General features: G+C 44.6%; 1 long non-coding RNA gene across 2 annotated transcripts in view; it reads left to right on the forward strand.

The window, feature by feature from the left end:
- The first annotated feature begins 12,415 nt into the window (after positions 1–12,415).
- The window catches only part of LOC117872620, a 72,085-nt gene continuing 62,797 nt past the window's right edge, over positions 12,416–21,703 (forward strand). For both annotated transcript variants that reach the window (XR_004644532.1, XR_004644531.1), the window contains exon 1: positions 12,416–12,471. This is a non-coding gene — a long non-coding RNA (uncharacterized LOC117872620). The remainder of the gene's footprint in view (positions 12,472–21,703) is intronic.

Below are 21,703 nucleotides of genomic sequence, written 5' to 3' on the forward strand. Positions count from 1 at the left end.
GGGGGGGGGGGGGGGGGGGGGGGGGGGGGCAAAAAAAAAAAAAAAACCTTCCTCCGCAAGCGCTAGAGGGAGGCCCGGGAGACTCAGGGGAAGCGCGGGGCCGGGGTGAGTAACCGTCCGGCCTGGCCGCGAGCAGGACTCAGTCGGGTGGTTGGGCGAGGAGGGGGGCGACCCGCGGGGCCAGGCGGCGGCTGTTGTTGTCCCCCCAGGCAGCGGGACTCGGGAGCAGCCGCTGCTGCAGCTCCCACTGCCGCGGGGGAGGAAGCGGCCATGGCGCTCCGCGGCTGCGGCGCCTCCGAACCCCCCGAGCCGGGGCCTGCTGCGGGGACCCAGCAGCGCGCACGCTGGGCCCAGCCCCTGGCCAGTCGTCTGGGCTGCTGCCCAGCTGGTGGTATCCCGCGGCGGCCCCGGGGCGGAGGCATCGGCAGCCCAGCCCGGTTCGTTCCCCTGCGGGACGGGGGGGGCTGGGGCCCGCTGCCCCCACTCCGGGGCCGCCGCGGGATAGCACCAGCTGGGCAGCAGCCCAGACGCTGGCCAGGGGCTGGGCGCAGCGTGCGCGCTGCTGGGTCCCCGCAGCAGGCCCCGGCTCGGGGGGTTCAGAGGCGCCGCAGCCGCGGAGCGCCATGGCCGCTTCCTCCCCCGCGGCAGTGGGAGCTGCAGCAGCGGCTGCTCCCGAGTCCCGCTGCCCGGGGGGACAACAACAGCCGCCGCCTGGCCCCGCGGGTCGCCCCGCTCCTCGCCCAACCACCCAACTGAGTCCTGCCTGCTCGCGGCCAGGCCGGACTGTTACTCACCCCGGCCCCGCGCTTCTCCTGCGTCTCCCGGGCATCCCTCCAGCGCTTGCGGAGGGAGGGGGAATGGTGAGCCCGGGGAAGAGGCGGGGATTCGGGGAGGGAGCCAATCGGGGGAGGAGGGGGCGGGGTCGAGGCGGGGGGGGGGGGTGCGAGTACTTCCGGGCTCTAGGTTCCGGGGCATTTCCTTGTTTGTCCGGTTGTCCCGACCGCATGTCGGTCGGGACGCGGGACAAACAAGGAAATATCGGGACGGTCCCGATAAAATCGGGACGTCTGGTCACCCTAATTGACTCTTCCCCTCTTCCTATAGGACTAGCTGCTCTTCTCTTCTTCCTTGCCCTCTCACCTTCAGTGACCACCTGCTGTGATCCTTCTTCATTTTTCAACTCCACAAACCTGTTCCTGAGCTTTATTTCTCCTTCACTAGCCCGTCTTTTCCTCTGCCTGGTTCTCTTAGTCACATGCTTCCACTGTCCTCACCCAGCAGTCTCCCCTCAGAATTCTTTGGTCCTGCTTCCATCTGCAAGTCTGAGCTTTTCCCTTCAGCCTCCTCATGTCTTTGCTCCATCATCTGCTCGAACCCCCTTCTAAACTCAACCAGAGTTTCCACCTGCATCTCCAATCCTTGGATCTTTTCTTCCATCAGCTTTATCAGGCGACACTTCATGCAGACGAAACAGGATCATGTACATGCAACAGCTTCCACATCCAGTCATCCTCATTGTGTCTTCCATTGCTGCCTCTGTATCGGTCATAGCCTTCCCAGCTAAAACCTGTTAGTCCAGGAAACACAAACCAAACCAAACCACCACCACCCACAGCAAAATAAACCCCCAACGGGCACCAGAACACCGGCAGAACACCACCCACTCCCTTCACTAGCCTGTCTATTCCTCTGCCTAGCTCTCTTAGTCTCCCCTGCAAACTCCCCTGTTTACAGCTCTGTTTGCTGGCTCCTGTGCCCCTGCAGCTGTCTGTGACATCTTCCCTCCCAATCCTGCCAGGAGCCACTCTGCAGAATATTCTTCAGCCTTATGGAAAAAGTATTCTTGCTTGCCCCTAACACAGCACTAGTATGGGAGGAGGACCACAGGATCCGTAGACCAGACATCACTCTCCTGGCCTAATTATGCAAAGCCCACACCTGCCCTTGCCCTGTGGGAGCCATGCAGTGGATGGATGCTCTACATCATCACCCTAAATCAGCCCTCTCCCTTCTACATGGGTTCTGTTGCCTAAGGATGGGAGGAGATTTATGACAGCTGAAGTTGGGGTGCGATTTTTCCTTTAGTGATTGCAATTCATAATGACATTCTTATGAATGAATGAATGAATGAATGAATGAATGAATGATTTTTTGGATCTTCCCAAATCTTGTTTTCTGATTGCTTCTTATAATCCTTCTTGTAATTACAGTTACATGTGCGCATGGACACAGTCACACACCTCCACGCTTTTACTTTTCCAGAAGAACAGTCATCCTGAATTAGAGGAGACAAGTTGGCAAATTGGCTGGCCTTAGTGTGGACTGATCTCCATGCTGACATCTCCCTATTGCATTTAAAAAAAATCTAATCTTCATTAAAGGTTCTGTATGTGTGGTGTTTATTCAGGATGGAGAACAGACTTTAAAACCCACTTTAAATGTTGGCATTGGAACAACAAGCCACGCTATTGTTAGCGACAGCTAATGCAGTGTGAAGTAGAAAAAAGATGTATATAAAAACTTTCATTTTATAACTGGGAGGGAGATTTCTGTTTGAAGTGAATTCCCTATTCAGATAGCTTCCTGATTGGTGTTTTATTCCTTTTTTCCTGGCATTTGACTTGTACAAATGCTTCAGTCATTCTGAATTAAGTTCCCAGGTCTGAACAATGAAAGAGAAAACATACAACAGAAATGTAAAAGCAGTGCTTTGCTGGAAGCCATTTAAATTATGTCAGTTTGACATAAAATAAAATATTAATAACAGATTTGAAACAGTTTCCCTAAACCATATAGGGTTAGACAATATCAGTATGAACAGGGTAGCTATGCATTATACACCTGGTTCCGCTGAAGGGCTAATATAGGCTCTGAGAACACATAATATAGTTCTAAAGTTTATACGCTGAGACACAAACAACAAATATTCCTCATATGTTAAAGCATTTGGGCCAAATCACTGCTAAGGTAACTCCACTGATTTGGATTCCCTTATCTATGAAGTCAAGTCAATAACTCCCACATTAAAAGATCATTCATATTTATGCCATAGTTTCCACTAGGGGAAAGCAGGTTCACCCTCTACCATACGTTAAAAACTATAGATATACTAATATAAAACTGCTATCTTTAAAAAATCAAATCCTGTTTTAGTTGTACCTGCAGAGGACAAATGGATCAGAATAACTTCTCTGTGTGTACTGCAATTCAATCTCCTTGTTATATTAGTGCTAGCATCATTGAAAATTTCAGAAGTAATGTAAACCTTTATTAATGATAAGGGCCTGACCCAATTTCTAAGAAATTCTCCCATTGATTTCAGTGGAAGTTGGAACAGGCCCTGAACTTGCAACTGAGCACTTCAGCTGTGTTCAAAAGTAAATAAAACTGTATCCAGTGTGACTCAGATGTGTTAGCTTTCAACATTCATTCTTAACTTATTAACCAGGATGCAGATTATAAAGTTTTCCAAAGCTGCAGTGTACTTTGGGTTGCCAACTTTCTATTTTCAGAAAACCGAACACCCTTTCCCTGCCTCGCCCCTTTCACTGCTCACTGCATCCCCCACCCTCACTCACTCACTCATTTTCACCAGGTTGGGGAACGGGGCAAGGGGTGGCAGTGAGGGCTCCGGCCACACATACAGGCTCTGGGGTGGGTCCAGAGATGAGGGGTTTGGGGTGCAGGAGAGGGCTCCAGGCTGGGGCAGGGGTGTGGGAGGGGGTGAGGGACACCTGGCAACCCTAAGTGTACTCAATATTCTAGAATCATGGGGCCTAGAGACACAGTTCTTCCACTGGATCACTAGGACACTGTTCCCCTGACAAAAATAAGATCAGAGTATAATGAATGAACCTTCATTCTAATTCCTTGCACCATTCGCGAATGCTAATTTATGAGAATACTCTAGCTCCTCCAGATGAAGGGTCCATGTAGAGGCAGCTGTTCCAGTGTTTTAGTCTGTATGTATGCAAATTCCAGTAGGGGCTCCAGAAGGGCAGAGAAGGATTTCACTGAATAACCTGGCATCCACAGCAGAGCTTTGAGGGGTGCTCAGTGAGCACATATGCAGCTACAGCAAATTATAGCACCCCACCTCAAAGCTGCCAAGGATGGAGTCCAGTGCTGCTCTCTGCTGCACTGTGCATGCGGAAGCAATAAAGCAGAAATCCTTGCGGAAAGGAAGACCACGTCATGGAAGAGGAAAGGAGTTGTGAAGTGCTCTCTTTTTTCTGGGAGTCCACAGATTCCCTTCTGTGTAAACACTATGCACCCGGGGTTCTGCGGATTTTAAGGGAGAGATGTAGGTGCCCAATAGGTGGATGGAGACTAGTGGTAGCTAATCATATGCACCTCTATGCAACGTTCTTTCCTTAAGATCTAGTGGATTTCCCAGAAGACAGAAGTAATTCCAGGCAGGGTTGATTTGACAGAAGGATGCTGAAGGGTTAAAATCCATGTGCATTTTATATAACAACCTGGTATATGGATTGTGCCAGCTCTTTTTCAGACCCAAAGTCCAGAGTTTGGTCTGGAGACCAGAGGCCTAGCAAATGGTGATTAGCTAAGAGAAAGCTGGGGTAAACAAGATAATATTGCCTTTGCTAAGATATGCTTGTTCAGTAGAAATGCCAGATGTTGAAGCAATAACTGAATAATTATGTTTCATCCAATGTTTCAGATTGAACAAAGGATCCCTGTTCCTATTGTGTCAGTCTCTTCTGTAGGGAACGTTCTTCCCACAGATCCAACCTTGAGTTTATAAAAATGGGCACATGTCAGTATAAGATATGGCATCCTTCCACCTCCCTTTCCAGGGACCAATGCCCTACCTTAAGACATAAAGAAGACAATCTGTATTGTCATATACTCTCACTGCTTCTTTGCTTTAACCCCATAGGAATGTACCTGTTGGACAATCAAAGGAGTTGCTCCATTCCTATGGACCCCAAATCAGAATTCAACGTATATATACTAATAACATTTGTACTAATAACATTTTATCAAAGTATTAATTAAATGTTAACTTGCTAACTTGAGACCATGGGCGGAGACATTATGTAACCTTTTAACCATTGGCTAATGTGCTATCTTGTCTTGCTGCAAAACCTATCTCGGGGTGTGGAACTGCCTACCCCGTCACTTTCCCCCGCCCATGGAAAATCTATATATTCTATTGTAATCAATTGATTGACAGTGTCTCTGAGCCTAATAAGCAAGGTGACACTCCACCAGCGCTGTGTGTAATAAACTCCTATGCTTGACCTCTACACGGTGTGGATTTATGTCCTTCAGATGCGCTCCTCCAAAGGCAAGGAAATCACCCCACAATTCCTTCCATCTTCAGCTTAATATTAACATTGGGGGTATTCGTGAAAACTTTCAAATTTTTTTGTTAATTGTAGTGATAATTTTACATATACCATCTTTCTTTCTAGATAAGAGCTATAATTGCAATGCAGTTTGTATTATAGAAGGTTACTGGGTAGCACATGCCAAAGAGGGCTAGGACTGTGAAAAGATTATAGTAATGATATAGTTGTACTGAAGGCAGAAGCCACAGAAAAGGGGACTTCCAGAATGGTCTTCCTTTCATGGCAGTGAATGGCTGTTTGTTCGTTCACAAGTGAATTTGGAAAGCAGCTATGGAGAATTATTTCACCAGGAAGAAATAGCTTTTGTAATGCATTTAATGGAAAGTTCTGTTTTGTTACATAATATGAGAGTCACAAAGGAAACACAAGATTTAACGATATAGTTCTTCCTTTACATACATACTATGAACATATTCATTTTTCAATGGTTCTCATGCTTATAAATTGTAGTTACTATAAGGTTGATTAATCATTATCATTAGAAGCCCTTGATTATAACTAGTCTTTAAAAAAAAGAACATTCCTAGATACAATTTGGCACATGTAGTCTCACACTACTGGGGAAAATAGCTAGAATTATCTATTTAAAAATATAAAAATTACAGGCAAGGATATTTTTGGTTTTATTTTGCTCTCATGTACCTCTTAAACTATTTGATTAAAAAGAAAATTTTCTGGATGAGTGATTACTGTCTAAAATGCTTTTAGTATTCTGGCCCCAAGCAGCCAAAAAAAAAAAAAAAGCCATGATCGCGATCTGCGGCGGCAATTCAGTGGGAGGTCCTTTGCTCCCAGTGGGAGTGAGGAACCGTCCGCTGAATTGCCACCTAATACCTGGTCGTGCCGCCCCTCTCCTCCTCTGCTTGCCAGGCTGGTGCCGGCCCTGGGTGCAGGCTCTGGATGGGGCCAGAAATGAGGGGTTAAGGGTGCAGGAGGGGGCTCTGGCCTGGGGCAGAGAGTTGGGGTGCGGTCAGGGATGAGGGGTTTGGGGTGAAGGAGGGGGCTCTAGGCTAGGGGAGTGGGGCTAAAGGATTTGGAGTGAGGGAGGGGGCTGCGGGTTGAGGCAGCTGGTTTGGGTGTAGGAGGGGGCTCTGGGTTTTGGGGGGACTCAGGGCTGGGGCAGGGGGTTAGGGCTCAGGGTTGGGGTGTGGGCTTACCTCGGGCAGCTCCCGGGCAATGGCGCAGTGGGGCGAAGGCAGGCTCCCTGCCTGTCCTGGCACCGGGCTGCACCCTGAAAGTGGCCAGCAGGTGTGGCTCCAAGGCGTGGGGGCCAGGAGGCTCCGTGAACTGCTCTTGCCTGCAGGCACCACCCCCCCGCTCCCATTGGTCACGGTTCCTGGCCAATGTGAGTGCAGAGCTGATGCTCGGGATGGGGGCAGCACGTGTAGCCCCATGGCCCCCTCGCCTAGGAGCTGGACCTGCTGGCCACTTCCGAGGCACAACCTGATGCCAGGACAGGTAGGGACTAACCTGCCTTAGACCCGCAGCACCACCGACCAGACTTTTAACAGCCCGGTGCTGACCGGAGCTGCCAGGGTCCCTTTTCGACCAGACATTCCAGTCGAAAACCGGATGTCTGGCAACCCTAATTGCTGAGCACAGCTCAACCAGAACCATGAATTGGGCCCTCAGTGCAGAACTGAATCCTGAGTGAGAGGGCTGAGAAAACAAATACATCTGAGTGTAACAACAACAGCTGCAACTTGTTTCCTGTTAATTCAGTAATAGCCATTTCCTGGGCTAATAAACTTCTTAACCTTCAGGCTCAGAGTTTACTTGCTATAAATACCTTGGCCTTTTACTTCAGTGTTTATTCAGAACAGGATATAGTTATAACTTCATTGGATTTGTTGGATGAATATGACTCAGCACTCTCATTTTTCTGAGTACCACTAAAACTTTAAGCTTCCTGTAGGGACTTGATATTAGTTCCATGCAGAATCTTGATGGCTGATGGCAAAGCCTTATAATGATAAGGTCTCTTGGCTTCAGTGAAACTCCTTCTGTTACTGAATAAAGCTGGGGTTTAACACTTGGCAGGGGGAATCTACTCAAATATCTTGAAATTATGTTTTCCATCCAGACACAGTTATTTTAAAGACTGTGTTTCCTCTTGGATAACTTCTGAAGTAATGAAAATGATCTTTGAATTATTCTGATTTTCTTCCAAGTTAATCTCCTGGCTACATCTGGAGACACTGTCCTGGGGCACCAAAGATTTTAAACATCCTTCTAGCCACAGTGAATGCATGCATGTGCGCGCTCGCTCATACACACACACCCCCAAGTCACAAGATTGCAGGTTGTTGTGTGTTTTTTTTTAAGCCTCACCAGATGGAAGGTTTTAATACTAGCTTTCTTCTATAACAAATCCTCTTTATTACCGATACTGATGCAAAAATGTCATGACCTCCTGTACTCTCTTCTAGATCAACACAGCAGAATTCCATCCTCTTTGTATTTGATTTGTAATATCTTCACTGTCTAGTTTACAATCATCCAAGAATCCCATATGCTGTCTGGTCATGTATGAAGTAAAGCCAGACCCTCAGTAATGGTGACCTTTAAGTCCCAAATGTCTCCACTTGAGTTATGCAGAGAGATAGAAACAGCCTTAGAATCATCATCTTTACCTTCTGATGTCTTGGACTTGACAATGTTTTCTAAGACAGTGGTTTATCTTTTACATATATTAGTGATTTAATAGCATGCTATATTGCTTAGAAAAAATAACAGCAAAACTTGGCATCTGTAAAGGGAGAGAAAATTGAGCATATAAACCAAGATTTTTGTTGTTTTTGTTGTTCAGTTTTGCATTGACTATATCAGATGATCTGATTTACCCTCTACAATAAAAGAGATGGTACACAGAGTTTACAATACATTGTACCCTTCTTCATTGTAAAAACATGCACTGCCTCTGCCTAAATGTTTGGAGTAGTTTCATAATGTATGATTAACAAATTCAGAGTTCCTACACAGGCCTTTAACCATCAATAAATATTTAATGAGAACAACATTTTATAAGGATTTCCTCTGCTTTACAATCTATAACTTTAAGCATCTCAACAGAGGGGAAAAAATGAATGAAAAAAATGTATTCTGCACCACACAGTACTACCACTGTGTTTTCAACTAATGAAATGTCCTAGGATATTAAAAGCAGGTGCTACAGATTTCAATCCTAGATTTTCTAAGTGATGAGTGGGAATTTAGCGATACAATTTCAAATTGTTTTAAAACTTCATCATCTTCATTATGGTCCCAGTTCAGGAAAATATTTAGGCAAATGCTTAAAGCCATCCTTATTCAACGAAGCACTTAAGTATATGAAGTTAGTCATGAAGTTAAGAATGTGCTTAACTGCTTTGTTGAATAAGGATGAACAGCCGAATCAGGGCCTACAGCAATTCTTCATAATGCTCAAACATGCTCATAAATATAGGCCGCAGTCCTACAATCAGATCCAAAGAGGCAGACCCTTCCACCTTTATGGAACTCTATTGACAGATGCAAAGGTTTCTATGTGCAGACCCAATTGAAGAACTGGGACCATGGAATATATTTTTAGTTGAGATTCCTTTTGGAAATGGATGGGAAAACATTATCTGATGTGCAAGGTGGGTCTCTAATTACCAAACTTGTTTTAAATGATAGTTTCATTGAGGCTGCAGGAATATTTTGACAAGTCTAGAGGTACATGACAGTTTGCTAGTTTGGTCAATATGCTTAGTTGTTTGTTCTTAAAGTTTCTGTTTGCAAGAATGATGGGACAAGGACTCAAATGCTCACCAGCAAGATCTGAATAGAGGTATAACAGAAATCAAGCAGATATTTAGTAAATGCAAAGATGGCCAGCCTATGCCCCAGTCACCTAGTTTAGTGGAACTGTTTTAAATGATGGTTCATGCTAATGTCCTTTGCATGAGGGGGGAGGAGAGGGGAGAAAACTGTGTTAGTTAATATTGTGTCAATTCAGTTATATGTTAGTTTGTGTGATTTTAAGAATTGTGTAAAGGTTTTCTTGTGTAAATGATATGCTATAATATAGTTTCTATTCCCCTGCAAGATCAAAGGGTCTGCTTGCATTATGGTGGATCATCCTTGTAGTTTGCATGTGGTGTCTCAATGGCATTAGACTAACTCCACACTGTCATGTGACAGCAGTCTCAGCAAAGAGTCCGAATGGGCATAGAGGCATGACCTACCCTCTCATCCTAGATCAGAGCTGAGGCACATTGGCTAGGCAAAGTTATATCAGCCTATATAGTATATCGTATGTGATTATATTATATCCTATAAAGCCAGTGGGGGAGCAGAAAGTGGATCATAAAGATCTATGAAAAAGTCAAGGAGGGGCAACTGCGCCCCTTGCCCCATAGCAAATGGGGCTTGTGTTGCCCCTGCTGAGGTTATATTTGATCTGCAGATAGAAAACTTCATTTTCAAGTGCTGTGAATTCTATGCCTATCAAAAGCACAAACTTAGCTTTGAAATATAAATGTTGATATTTGATCTCCCAATTAGCCATCTTTTTAGTGATATCAGTAAAGTTTGAAATAAATTGTAGGAATTTCTGATCAAATATATTGCATTAAGCTTAGAGGGATTATTATTTCTCAACAGTATCCAAGAGATACCCATACCAACCAGGGCTGGCTCTAGGCACCAGCAAAACAAGCTGGTGCTTGGGGCGGCACATTTTTAGGGGCGGCATGGCCGGCGCCAGAATGCCGCCCCTAAAAATGTGCCCCGGCCGCCCTAGCTCACCACCGCTGCTGCTGCCACGGCGCGCGAAACAGCTGATTCGCTCGCTGCTACTCGCCCTCCCTTCCAGGCTCTCAAACCTGGAAGGGAGGGGGAGCAGCGGTGCACGAATCAGCTGTTTCGCACGCCGCGGCGGCTCGGGGTCTCCCCCTCCCTCCCAGGCTCTCAAACCTGGGAGGGAGGGGGAGACCCCGAGCGGCCGTTTCGCGCGCCGCTGCTCCCCCTCCCTCCCAGGCTTGGGCGCCTGGGAGGGAGGGGGAGAAGCGGCGCCCACGCCGCGGCCACTCGGAATCTCCCCCTCCCTTCCAGGCTCTCAAACCTGGGAGGGAGGGGGAGACTCCGAGTGGCTGGGGCGCCGCTTCTCCCCCTTCCTCCCTCCCTTCCTCCCTCCCTCCTAGGCTTGAGAGCCTGGGGGGAGGAGGCAGGGCTGGGGATTTGGGGAAGGGGCGGAGTTGAGGCGGGGCCAGGGGTGGGGTAATTAAATAAGGGGGGGGGCGGCCAAAATTGTTTTTGCTTTGGGCGGCAAAAATCCTAGAGCCGGCCCTGATACCAACTAATCAGAGGTGGCTGATTGCTGCAGGTAGTTACAGTAAATGTCACAGTACCTCTTTCCTTCAAGCTCAGAGTCCTCTTCATCCTATTCTGATTTTACTAGCAAAAAGGAACCTGTCAAAGAGGCAATATTTCTGCATGTGATCTCCCAGTTTGTCAATGTTGGTTTTTACTCTAGAGAGCATTAAGTTAGCATTGCTAAAATGACTTCACTTTGCTAGTTGAAAAAGAAACACTTCCCCCTTTTCTGACAGATCATGTCTTGAAAATCCATTGCCTTGGGTATTTTGAATCTTTTTTTTAATTTAACCTTGTTTGTCAGGATTTTTGCCAAGAGCCGAAGGGTGCAAAAGGATCACAAGCATGTCAGCGGGGAATTGATTTTAAGTTCAAAACCAGATTGAACTGATTATGTAGGTACAAGGGAGTTACACAAATGATTACATTTCACTTCAAGCCAGGAGTTGACATTATTATAGGAGCAACCCTGACAGCTTAAACTTAACAGAATTGCTAGCTAGATGCTGTTTGCCCAGCTTTATACATACAGAATTTGTGTGGATTCTGCCTAATGTTTTCTAATGTCAGCAAATGAATGCCAGTATAGGTTAGTCAAGCTAATAGCAGGTACCTGATCAGAAAAACTAGCTTTTAGCTTAGCAGTGTGTCAGATACACACTGATCATTTCTTCACAGAGAGATGATCATATTTTAGATCAAGTCCCTATTCATGCAGGGCTCAATTGTGTCATTCGGGCACAGCCCATAGTAATGGGGGCAAGGAACCACTCTACTCCCAGGGAACACTGGGAAGCATTCAGGCTCCGGGAGGTTAAATGCCTTCTGTAGTTAATGGGCATGCAGACGATGCACACCTGCTACCTTGGCCTTTTGTGAGGTGAAGCTGTACAGTTTTCCTTAACTCCCTTCTACGCTAATTTTCACATGCTCGAAGCCTACCTATCTATCTCACCCGTCATTGTGGTATTTGAGCTCCCTAGCCATAGTACCAGAATACCTGATTTTCTTATTATAAATGCCAGTATGTCACCCTTGCACAACTTAAAAAGGTAAACTGGGGGAGGGGGGGGAAGAGGGGGCATTGAGAGGGTTGGAGTGTAGGAGGAACCAGGGAATTGGAACCTTGGGGCAATTGTTAGTGAGAGCTGGCGCCTGAGGCAACTCAGAGAGCTGAGGCCTCAATGGTTTAGGGTATGGGTGAAACATCCTCTGGGGAGTCAGGACTGAAGTGTTGGGAGAGCAGGGGTTAAGGAAGTTAAGGCATATGGTAGGAACGTTTACAGGGTCAGAGCCACAGGTGGGTGGTATGGAGAGCTGGGGCATGTCAGAGCATGAGGAAGCAGTTTTGGGGGGACCTGCACAACACAGTTGGGATAACCTGATAATGCACTGACAGGCCAATAAAACCTTTATACTGCAGCAACCCACCATGGCTGCTCCCCATGTGCCTGGTCCTTCAAAGGAGGGCACAGCATCTGGGGAGATGAAATGCTCCTGTCACTCTTCTTCCCCTCCCTGGGGCATTCATGCAAAGGTGGTACAATCTAACCTATAGAAATCCACTAAATAAGGACCCCTTACATTCTCCCAGAAGACCATCCTGCATCTACCTTAGGAAGCTTTCCCAATTTAAAATGTTCAATAGCTTCTAATACTACTGTACCAGAAACATGCTGACTCACACTGTCACTTTGTATTTCAGGCAATTCTGAAAGCTGCCATCTGCCCTTGCATCTCCTCAGACCTATACCACTTTGTAAGTATGTAACTCATTAGGGTTAGGGTACCCACGCTGCCAGGGCCAGCTCCAGACACCAGCTTGTCAAGCAGGTGCTTGGGGCGGCCGCTCCGGAGAGGGGCAGCACGTCCAGGTATTCGGCAGCAATTCGGCGGACGGTCCCTCACTCCGCCTGGGAGCGAAGGACCTCCCGCCAAATTGCCACCACAGATCGCGATCGTGGCTTTTTTTTTGTTTTGTTTTGGCTGCTTGGGGTGGTCAAAACCCTGGAGCTGGCCCTGCACGCTGCAAAGCACTAAGCATGTGTTTAAGTGCTTAGCTGAATTGGGGCCTGCTATTCCTATTTCTGCTCTTAGTTACACCAGTACCACCCCACTCGAAATTCACTCAATGCCTCTAGACTCCAACAAACAAGTCATTTGTTCTGAGGGAGAAATTCATCCCTGTGCAGAAAACCCACCTGCAGCATCACTGAAGCCTTATTTTGGGCTTTGCATTTGCAATGTACACTGGGGCCTTCCCTAAACCCCTGCACAACTTATGAAACACTAGGAGCCCTTCCTCAGCTTTTAAGGCGTGGAGTCCTTTCCCTAGCCTGAGTGTCCCTACTGTAGAATATTAAACTAGGCTTTGCTATCCAGCAAACTTTGTGTCCCATACTGGTGTAATGGATTCTTCCTTAGGTGCACAGTTTATTAGCTCAGTAAAAGTATCTGCCATAATTGCTCAATATATGATTTTCAAAGGCTTAAAATTAGACTCAAAACCAATTTCCTTTGGAACAAAGGAAGACACTGCTCCTCAGAGAGGCCTATTTCCATGCTGAATTACCAACCTTAGTTTCAGGGCTGTTCACAAAAAGGGATGAGGTTTTTTATAACCAGAAAAGCGCATCCCTCACTTTACAGCCCCATTTCTTCGTGCTCCAAACAGATGAACCATTTTGGCTCAGACTTTCCAACATAATGCATTTTTGGCAGAGACCAAGAATGGAAAATTTAATCCAGAAAGGGGACAGTTCAGAAATGTATGAACAGCAATGGGACACAGAAGGTAATTGTCATGTAACCTTAACTATAACTGTCACTGCGGCTCTTGCTCTAATTAGTATTTCTCATTGAGAGATCGATATTTCAGACAACAGTAACCAGTGCAGAATTAAACTATTTGGGAAATAGAATAAATCACAGCCTTCAGGCTGCAGACTGCCTCATTAAGGAAATAGACTAGCCAATTTCAATAGATAAAGTACAAAACCCTGTGGTGAGAACATAATTGTCAGAGTTACCAATTGCTGGAAGCAGGTCCAAGGTTTAGTTATATTACCCTCCCTGTCATCAAGCCTCACAATCACAATGACTGCCTCTTTCCTTGTGAGATACTGCCACAATAGGGATCAGTGGAAATGTTTGAGCTAGAACCCAGCTGGTATAAAAGGGCCTTCTCCATTAAGGCGTCTTGCCTTTGAAACTGACTCCCCCCATGCCCTGACACCATTGGTCTGACATAGCCTGTTTGCTGACATTCAGGGTTCACTGCAAGTCCCATCTTTTCTCCCTGGTTTTTAGGGAGGGGGAGCTTTGTAAGGGTCAGGGCTGGGGAAGATTGAATTTGGTGCTCATGAAAGGTGTTGGATTGGCAGTTCTGGAGACTGAAATCCTTCATCTATAGTTACAGTTCAGGCAGCAGCAGTAAAAGTTTCTCTGTGGTACACTGCCCTGGAAAATCTCCTCAACCCTGATGTAAAGGGACCACTTCCAAAGATGAAAGGATAGATCAGTCTCCATATCAATTACAGTGGAGTCGCATCATACGCGCATTTAACTTACGTTAATTCAACTATACACACTCGGCAAATAGAAAGAAAAATAATTTAAATACAGTAGTGCAGGCGATTCCACCCACCATTCCACTCAATGAGCGTATGCCCTGGAGTGAGCGTGAGATGGGAGATGTGAACCTGCTGTTCCCTCAGTCGGTCTCAGTTCCCGCGTGCCTCTCATAATGTGAGCATCTCGCCGTGCTGAGTGTGATTCTAGTGTTTAAAGATACGTATTTTTCATACAACATGGCCCCTAAACGCAAGCCAACTATTTCATCTGGTGCTCAACCGAAGAAACAGCGATCTGTTCCAATGCTGGAGGAAAAACTGGCTTTGTTGGACTTATTGAGAGACGGTATGTTGGTCTCCAACGTGGCGCATAAATATGGCCACAACGAATCTAGCATCCGTGCCATCAAGATTCAAGAGAGAGAAATTCATCAAGCCGTGGCATCAAGTGCTCCAATAACTGCTAAGGTGACGAGCCAGGCGCGTGATAAGACTTGAGTGAAGACTGAAAAGGCATTAAACTTATGGCTGGAGGACATGAACCGTAAACGTGTGCCTATCGATGGCAACACATTGCGAGAAAAGGTTCTTAGCCTCTACGCGCTGTTCAAATCTCCCACCAAAGAGGGACAGCCTTCTAATGAGAAGGAATTCAAAGCCAGCCAAGGTTGGCTTAACAGTTTTAGGAACCGCTTCAACCTCAAAAATGTGCAGCCTACTGGTGAAGCTGCATCTGTCAATGAAGAGGCAGCAAAAGCCTACCCCGAACAATTAAAGAAAAACATAGAAGAAAAGGGCTATCTTCTGGAATAAGTTTTTAATGCTGATGAGACTGGGCTCTTCTGGAAAAAAATACCCAACCACACTTACACTTCAAAATCAGAAAGACAAGCCCCTGGCTTCAAAGCAGCTAAAGACCATGTGATTGTGTTGTTTTGTGGCAATGCAGCTGGGCATTTAATAAAGCCGGGCTTGCTCTACAGGGCTGCAAATCCCCGTGCTCTAAAAGGCAAATTTGCTGAAGTGTTCCAAGCAGCGAAACACTTGAATTATTTAATTTCTGATCCCTCTATGGAATGAAGCCTCAAAATCACAGGTAGTATTACGGACTATTTCAGACCGTATCAAGGAATGTTTGAGCAGCTCAAGAGACAACAGCGATAGTTGCCAGTCACCATGTTTTTCAAGAAAAAGCAACTAGCAGCAGATGAGCCTATGCAATCAACTTCTCAAGCTGAACCAGAGCCAATCACTTAGTCTACGACTCGCTCTCTGTCACCTCCGTCTCCTGGATCAACATCAAGCCCTGACGACCCTCCAATAGTGTCGTCAAGGGAAGAGGAAGACTAATCATCGGAGTGTGTATAGCGCCCATCTTCATTGTTTCATCGTTCATCATACGGGCGCTGTACTAACCATCATCGTCATCATTCATCGTCGTCGCATCACCATTGTCATAGTTGTCGTATCACCATTATCATCGTCATTGTAGACTAGCAAGAATATCCAGGATGAACGGAGTGGTTAGGTTTCCTATTTTCCTTTTTTATTCTTCTCGCTCTCTCTCTTTTATGTAATTAAAAATACTGTAAAATTATATTTTGCATATGTACTCTTTATTATATGCTGTACATTACTGTATACATTATATATTTATACATACAGTGTTACTGTACAGGGTTGTATACACAAAACCATGTACAATATACTTTACTTTATGGGCGATTTAAGGGATTTTCAAGGGTAATTTTGCCAATATGCGATTTTCGCCTTACACGCTGACTTTAGATGCGTAAGATGCGACTCCCCTGTAAATCCTTGGTCTCTCTGGTGAAACTGCCTGGGTCATCTCTGTCCACTGGGAACTGGACTGAAATGTCTAACTAGTTTCACACAGGTCAAACATCAGTCTTCAGCTGGTAACAACTTTCAGCAACTACTGATTCAAGGCACACTTATACCAGAGATCTCGAGGTGAAATACAAAACTATCTAACTACAACATACAATGGAATACATGTAGCCTGTAGTTGCATCTAGAAATACATTTCAAAGGTAGCTTGCTTATGAATCAAAGAATATTAGAAAAAAACAACTCCTGCTAATTCTGAAAAATAAAGATTCACTTGTGGGAGACAAGGGTAGATAAGCCTCTTAAAAGCTTAGTTTTGTAATCCACCAAGGTCAGTTTACCATGGTAACACAATTACCAACAGCATACAATCACATGGCATTCCTTTTAATTCCCAGCTGTTTACATTCACAAATCAAAATAAGAGAAACATATCGAGAGAGGGACTTTAAAATGCAACTGAAGGAGTCTGGATGACGCATGGGATTGGTAGCAGGACTTCTGAGAACTAAAACTCATTTACACACACACACACACACACACACACACACACACACACACACACACACACACACACACACCACTAAAAGAGGAAAGGTTCAAAAATCAAGGAGTGATTTAAAAAACAGATAAGCTCAGTCCTGATTGTGTCCTGACACAGGCAATGCAGGAAATGTACCGGTATATTTCTTGTGCCCACATATGGCTGACTTAATGAAATGCTTGGCAATAAAAATCATCTCTTTAGCCAGCTGGACCTGAACTTTGCATTATTGAAATGTGGATCCAAATTTGGCAGTTCAAGTCCATCTCTTTGGATTTGTAATGGAAATTAGTAGGCCATAACTTTTACTTACCAACAAGGGGAACATGCAGGGAAGAGCTTGTCAAAAAATTTCTATTGAAACTGTTTATTGACAGAAAAGTACGTTTTCAAGAAATACCACAGCCAAGGACGCCCATGATGCTCCCCAGAGGCTCCATAAGAGGGGAGATAGTGATGCATTATGGGAGATGTAGTCCACTCAGGAAGCTTAACCAATAGAGGCACCTGAACTGCAACTCCCATAAGGTGTATCACAAAAGAAAATTTTGGGTTTTGGTGAACATTTTCATATTTGATTTTTGCTAAAATATTGAAATTTTCAGTGGAAATTTTTTTTCTGACTTGCTCTAATACAAAACTGTCAACTCAGAAATATCGGTAATAAAAATTGAGACACATGTATGTTTCAGCTCATAGTGTGGAAATGCAGATTGACTGAGAGCAATGGGTTGTCTTTCTTTTGTTGTTGTTGTTGTTGTTGCAATCATGCATTCATTATGGCCACTTAATGCAAGTCTGCTGTAGACATTCTCCTCATGTTTTAATTTGGCTGGCAAAATGTGAAATCGCTAGCCGCCTAAAGTTTCAATTCCACCTAATCTATCAGAGGCATATTAGAGCAAGTGAAGTGAGGGGGAGTAAACAAGGCAGTGAGAAAGATTTTGGGAACATCATAATTCTAGGCAACATTTGTTGCAGACACTTTCTGTTTGTGATGGGACATATGAGATGATCTATCTTAGTACCACACTCTGGGTGCTGTGTTAAATTAGAGTCGTGTGTGATGCTGGACTTAAAAAAAACATTTCTTTTTATATTTCAGCTGAGAATGTTGGATTTTTTTTATTGTATATCTTTTGTAGTTTTTTACTCTATTGTATGTAGAAATCTATGTAATCTACTGTGCTATATACAGTAAATACTTTCTGCAATAATAGCTCTGCAATTTTGAAAGGTCAGTAAATAAAAAAAACCTAGTTGATCTACCGGTATATGGACTCAATCTTTCAAGACTATTGAGTGAAGTAAATTTAGTATAGGAGTTAATATTTAGATAGTCCCAGAACCCCATATGTAAACTGGTGATGCTCCATTGAGGATCTGTCTCACTCTATCTAATTATTAGCTCCTACACCAAATCTTCAAATCATACAAAAGGTTTCCTCATTGTTATGGAAAACCTCTAACACAAGAAGGTTGACACAGAGCATTTTGGATGGTCTAATGGAACTGTGCTGATTTACACCAGCTGAGGTTCTAGAACCTGGAAGAAACTGCTACAGTAAGAAGGTCAGAAGGTGAGTGGGTGCTCTCACGCTTTGTTTAAATTTTCCTGTGTTAAAAGTTTCCCTTAAAGATGAGGAAACCTTTTGTATGATTCAGAAAAGTGATTGTTACACTCACAGAGACAAACGATATGAATGCAGCACAGCTTGAATTCGAGATGGAAGGCTCGGTGGATTCTGTTTGGAGATCAACGATAATGAGGATTGAGGTCCCTCCACAAGAACTTTCTCCTGTGCTAACAGTTTCTTTCTTCTTGCAAGGGAAGGTGAGAGGTGAAAATTCCATTGCTGAAACTGCCCTAGTGCTTTATTTTCTCATCTTGTCTTGAAATAGGCCTCATCTCTTTTTCTTTTTTGCAGCAAAATAAGAAAAGAAAGATCATGGTGCACACTGGCAACACTGCTTTGGTTCCAGCAACATCAGCAGCCCATTATATTTGAACAGAAGTTGCTACCTATTTAAGGCTGTGGCTATACTACAGACCTTACCACAGCACAGCTGTACCGTTGCAGCTGTGCAGTCTCCGATATAGCCACTCTATGCCAATGTGAGAGAGTTCTCTGTCAACATAATTAAACCGCCTCCAACAAGTGGCGATAGCTATGTCGGCGGGAGGGCGTCTCCCACACCGGCGCTTCTGTCGGGTGAAACTTATGTCGCTCGGGGGTCTGTTTTTTTCACATCCCAGGCCGACAAAAGTTTTACAGACAAAAGTGTATATATAGCCGAAGTCATCAAACAGGAAAGAAGCATTAATAGATGTAAAAAGCTGGCTTCCTAGTGGAGGTGTTCCATCTTGTCCACCAAGAAGGCCAATTAAAACCAAATGAGCCACTGTGGAACATCAAAGAACGAAGGCTTTGTTAATTGCATTCCTCCCCACTGCAATGGAGAGGAGATGTGGGCATGAAGTCATCCCATCAGCCTGAACTCTGGTGAAACAGGAATAAAAAGCCCTAACAAGAAGAAACTATCTGTATGCTGCTTGGACTTTGAAAGAACAAGATTTCTATGCATAAGCAAGGGATCACCAGCTGCTTAACTTGGGTTAAAGGACTTGAGAGTTTTTCTTATTGTAGACACTTCTATTACCTTTTGGAACCTAAGACTGTAACTCATTTGTGTGTGTATATTTACCTGCTTTAACCATGTATATAATTCTTTTATTTCCTTATCCTAGTTAATAAATCTTTAGGTAGTTTATTATAGGACTGGCCACAAGCCTTGTCTTTGGTGTGAGATCTAAGGTGCAATTGACCTGGGGTAAGTGTCCTTTGGGATTGGGAGTAACCTGAATATTGTTGTGATTTTTGGGGTAAAGGACCATCTGTCACAAAGGCAAGCTTGCCTAGGTGACAAGATACATCGGAGTACCCAAGGGGACCATCTGTGACTCCATAGATAGGCTGTTAGGGTGCATGAGGAGTTTACACTTGATACTTGATTGATGAAATCTCAGTACTGAGCTCACAGCCACTTTGGGGTTTGTGCCCTGCTCTTAACAGTCTGCCCCAATGTTGGTTCTCATGCTCTTGAGCCAATGCAGGGCAGTATGACACCAGGATTATTGAGAACGTCCACAATTACATTAAATGAGATAATATGTTATTTTAAAAAGTCACAAACCAACCATAACTAACATGGGCTAGGAAGAAACTTCCCCTATGGACAGATTATTCCATAATCGTCCACCATGGGTTTCCTTGCATGTCATGTTTGCCAGAGATAGGAAACTAGACTAAATGACCACTGGTCTGATCCAGTTTGACAGGTCCTATAAGATGATGGGTAGCATTTTCCAAAGTGCCGAAGGGACAGATTTTTAAAGGGATTTAGGAACCTAAAGGTGCAGATAGGCATCTAGTGGGAAAACATTGAGATTAGACTTGGCGTGTGGGGAGAGAACTGGTATTTGGATGGGGAGTCCCAACAGTGAGTCTAGGACTGACTGGGTATGGAGACTGGGATGAGGAGCGAGGGGTGGGGAAGAGATGGGACTGGGACCAGGATAGATTGGAGGGGATGGGGCAGAAGGGATCATGCTTGGGGGGGAACAGACAGAAAGACCTGTGACAACTAGAAAACACTTCCCTCAAGAGCTGGGAATAGAACCTGAAGTTCTTCAGTCTTGACATTCCTCTGCTATCAGCAAATATCTGAGAAACCCACTGTCAAAGTCTATGTCTCAGCCCCCTCCAGTGCTGGTAGTTGGGATTCCCTCTGAGACCTTTTCCAATTGGCTTATCCGGAACACCTTGTCCAGTTCTGGGAGAACACTTCACCCAGTTCTCTGGGATCCCAAACACTCAGTTCAACTCCAGATTTCATCACTCAGGTTCCTTTATTTGGCATACAGCAAAGCTATTCTGAGTTGATCAGACTCAAGCAGCAAGGGTGCGTACAGGGTGAGTGAATTAAAGTTTGATTGATGGAATTGTTTTACTATAAGTCTGTAATACTAAATTGTTCTTTGAATTTTTGTTAGAATGTTGTGGAAGTTAGATTAGTAATAGCAGGATTATTTTATTTAGCCTTATTTTACTATAGTAGAAGCCTGTTTTTAATATTGTTTTGCTGTTCTTTGTGAGAATGTGCTGTTCCTTGTATGAATTAGATATGTGTGGTATGTGAGCAAATAAGAGAAAGGACGCCAGCAACAGATGGGCCGAATTGCAAAAAAGGGAGTGAAGAGATGGAGACACCAGTATCATCTTGTTCTGATGGCCGAAGAAGCATAGATTAACAACCCTAAAAGTGCAAAGGCATCCGCCCTAAATCAAGAACAATTCACAAGAAAAGGAGATGGAGAATGAATTGAAAACAACCACTTTCAATAATAAATTATTACAGCATGACACAGCAGGATCCATAGACTGACACGAGAATCAACTCCTGTAAAAGAGGGGCAAGAGCCAGGAGGCTTTGGGTTCGTTCATGTCCGACAGAGGCCCAGCTCCCACTCATGTTCAGTCTAGCTGGCCACTAGACTGACTCAAGCAACGATTAGGACTGGTAACTATAACACCAGCTGCAGAACCTTTCGTGTGTGTGTGTGTGTGTGTGTGTGTGTGTGTGAATATATGCATATACTTACTGATTTTAATACTTGTTTAGCATTTTAAATAAAAGCGTCATATTGCCTTGTTCCCTGAAAAAGATTCCATGAGTTTCCATAAGCATAACAGGTGTACCACACATCCAAAGCTATACAGAAAACCTCTTCCTTTATATACATTTACACATTACATTGCATCACATGTTTTTGGATTGGGTTGGTTACTTTGTATGAACCAATTCCTGTGTAGCATGCTCCGTCCCTGCTTGACCTACTCTGTACCTCATCTCTACAGTCCTAACTTATCTTGTCCATTGTTATCTTGTTCGTAGTAAATGGTTCCCTGCGTGTTCTACCTCTTATTTTAGCTGGATCAGACATTGTGTCTGTTTAGCCTACT

This window comes from Trachemys scripta, chromosome 2 (genome assembly GCF_013100865.1).
Source record: "Trachemys scripta elegans isolate TJP31775 chromosome 2, CAS_Tse_1.0, whole genome shotgun sequence".
NCBI classification, from domain to species: domain Eukaryota; kingdom Metazoa; phylum Chordata; order Testudines; family Emydidae; genus Trachemys; species Trachemys scripta.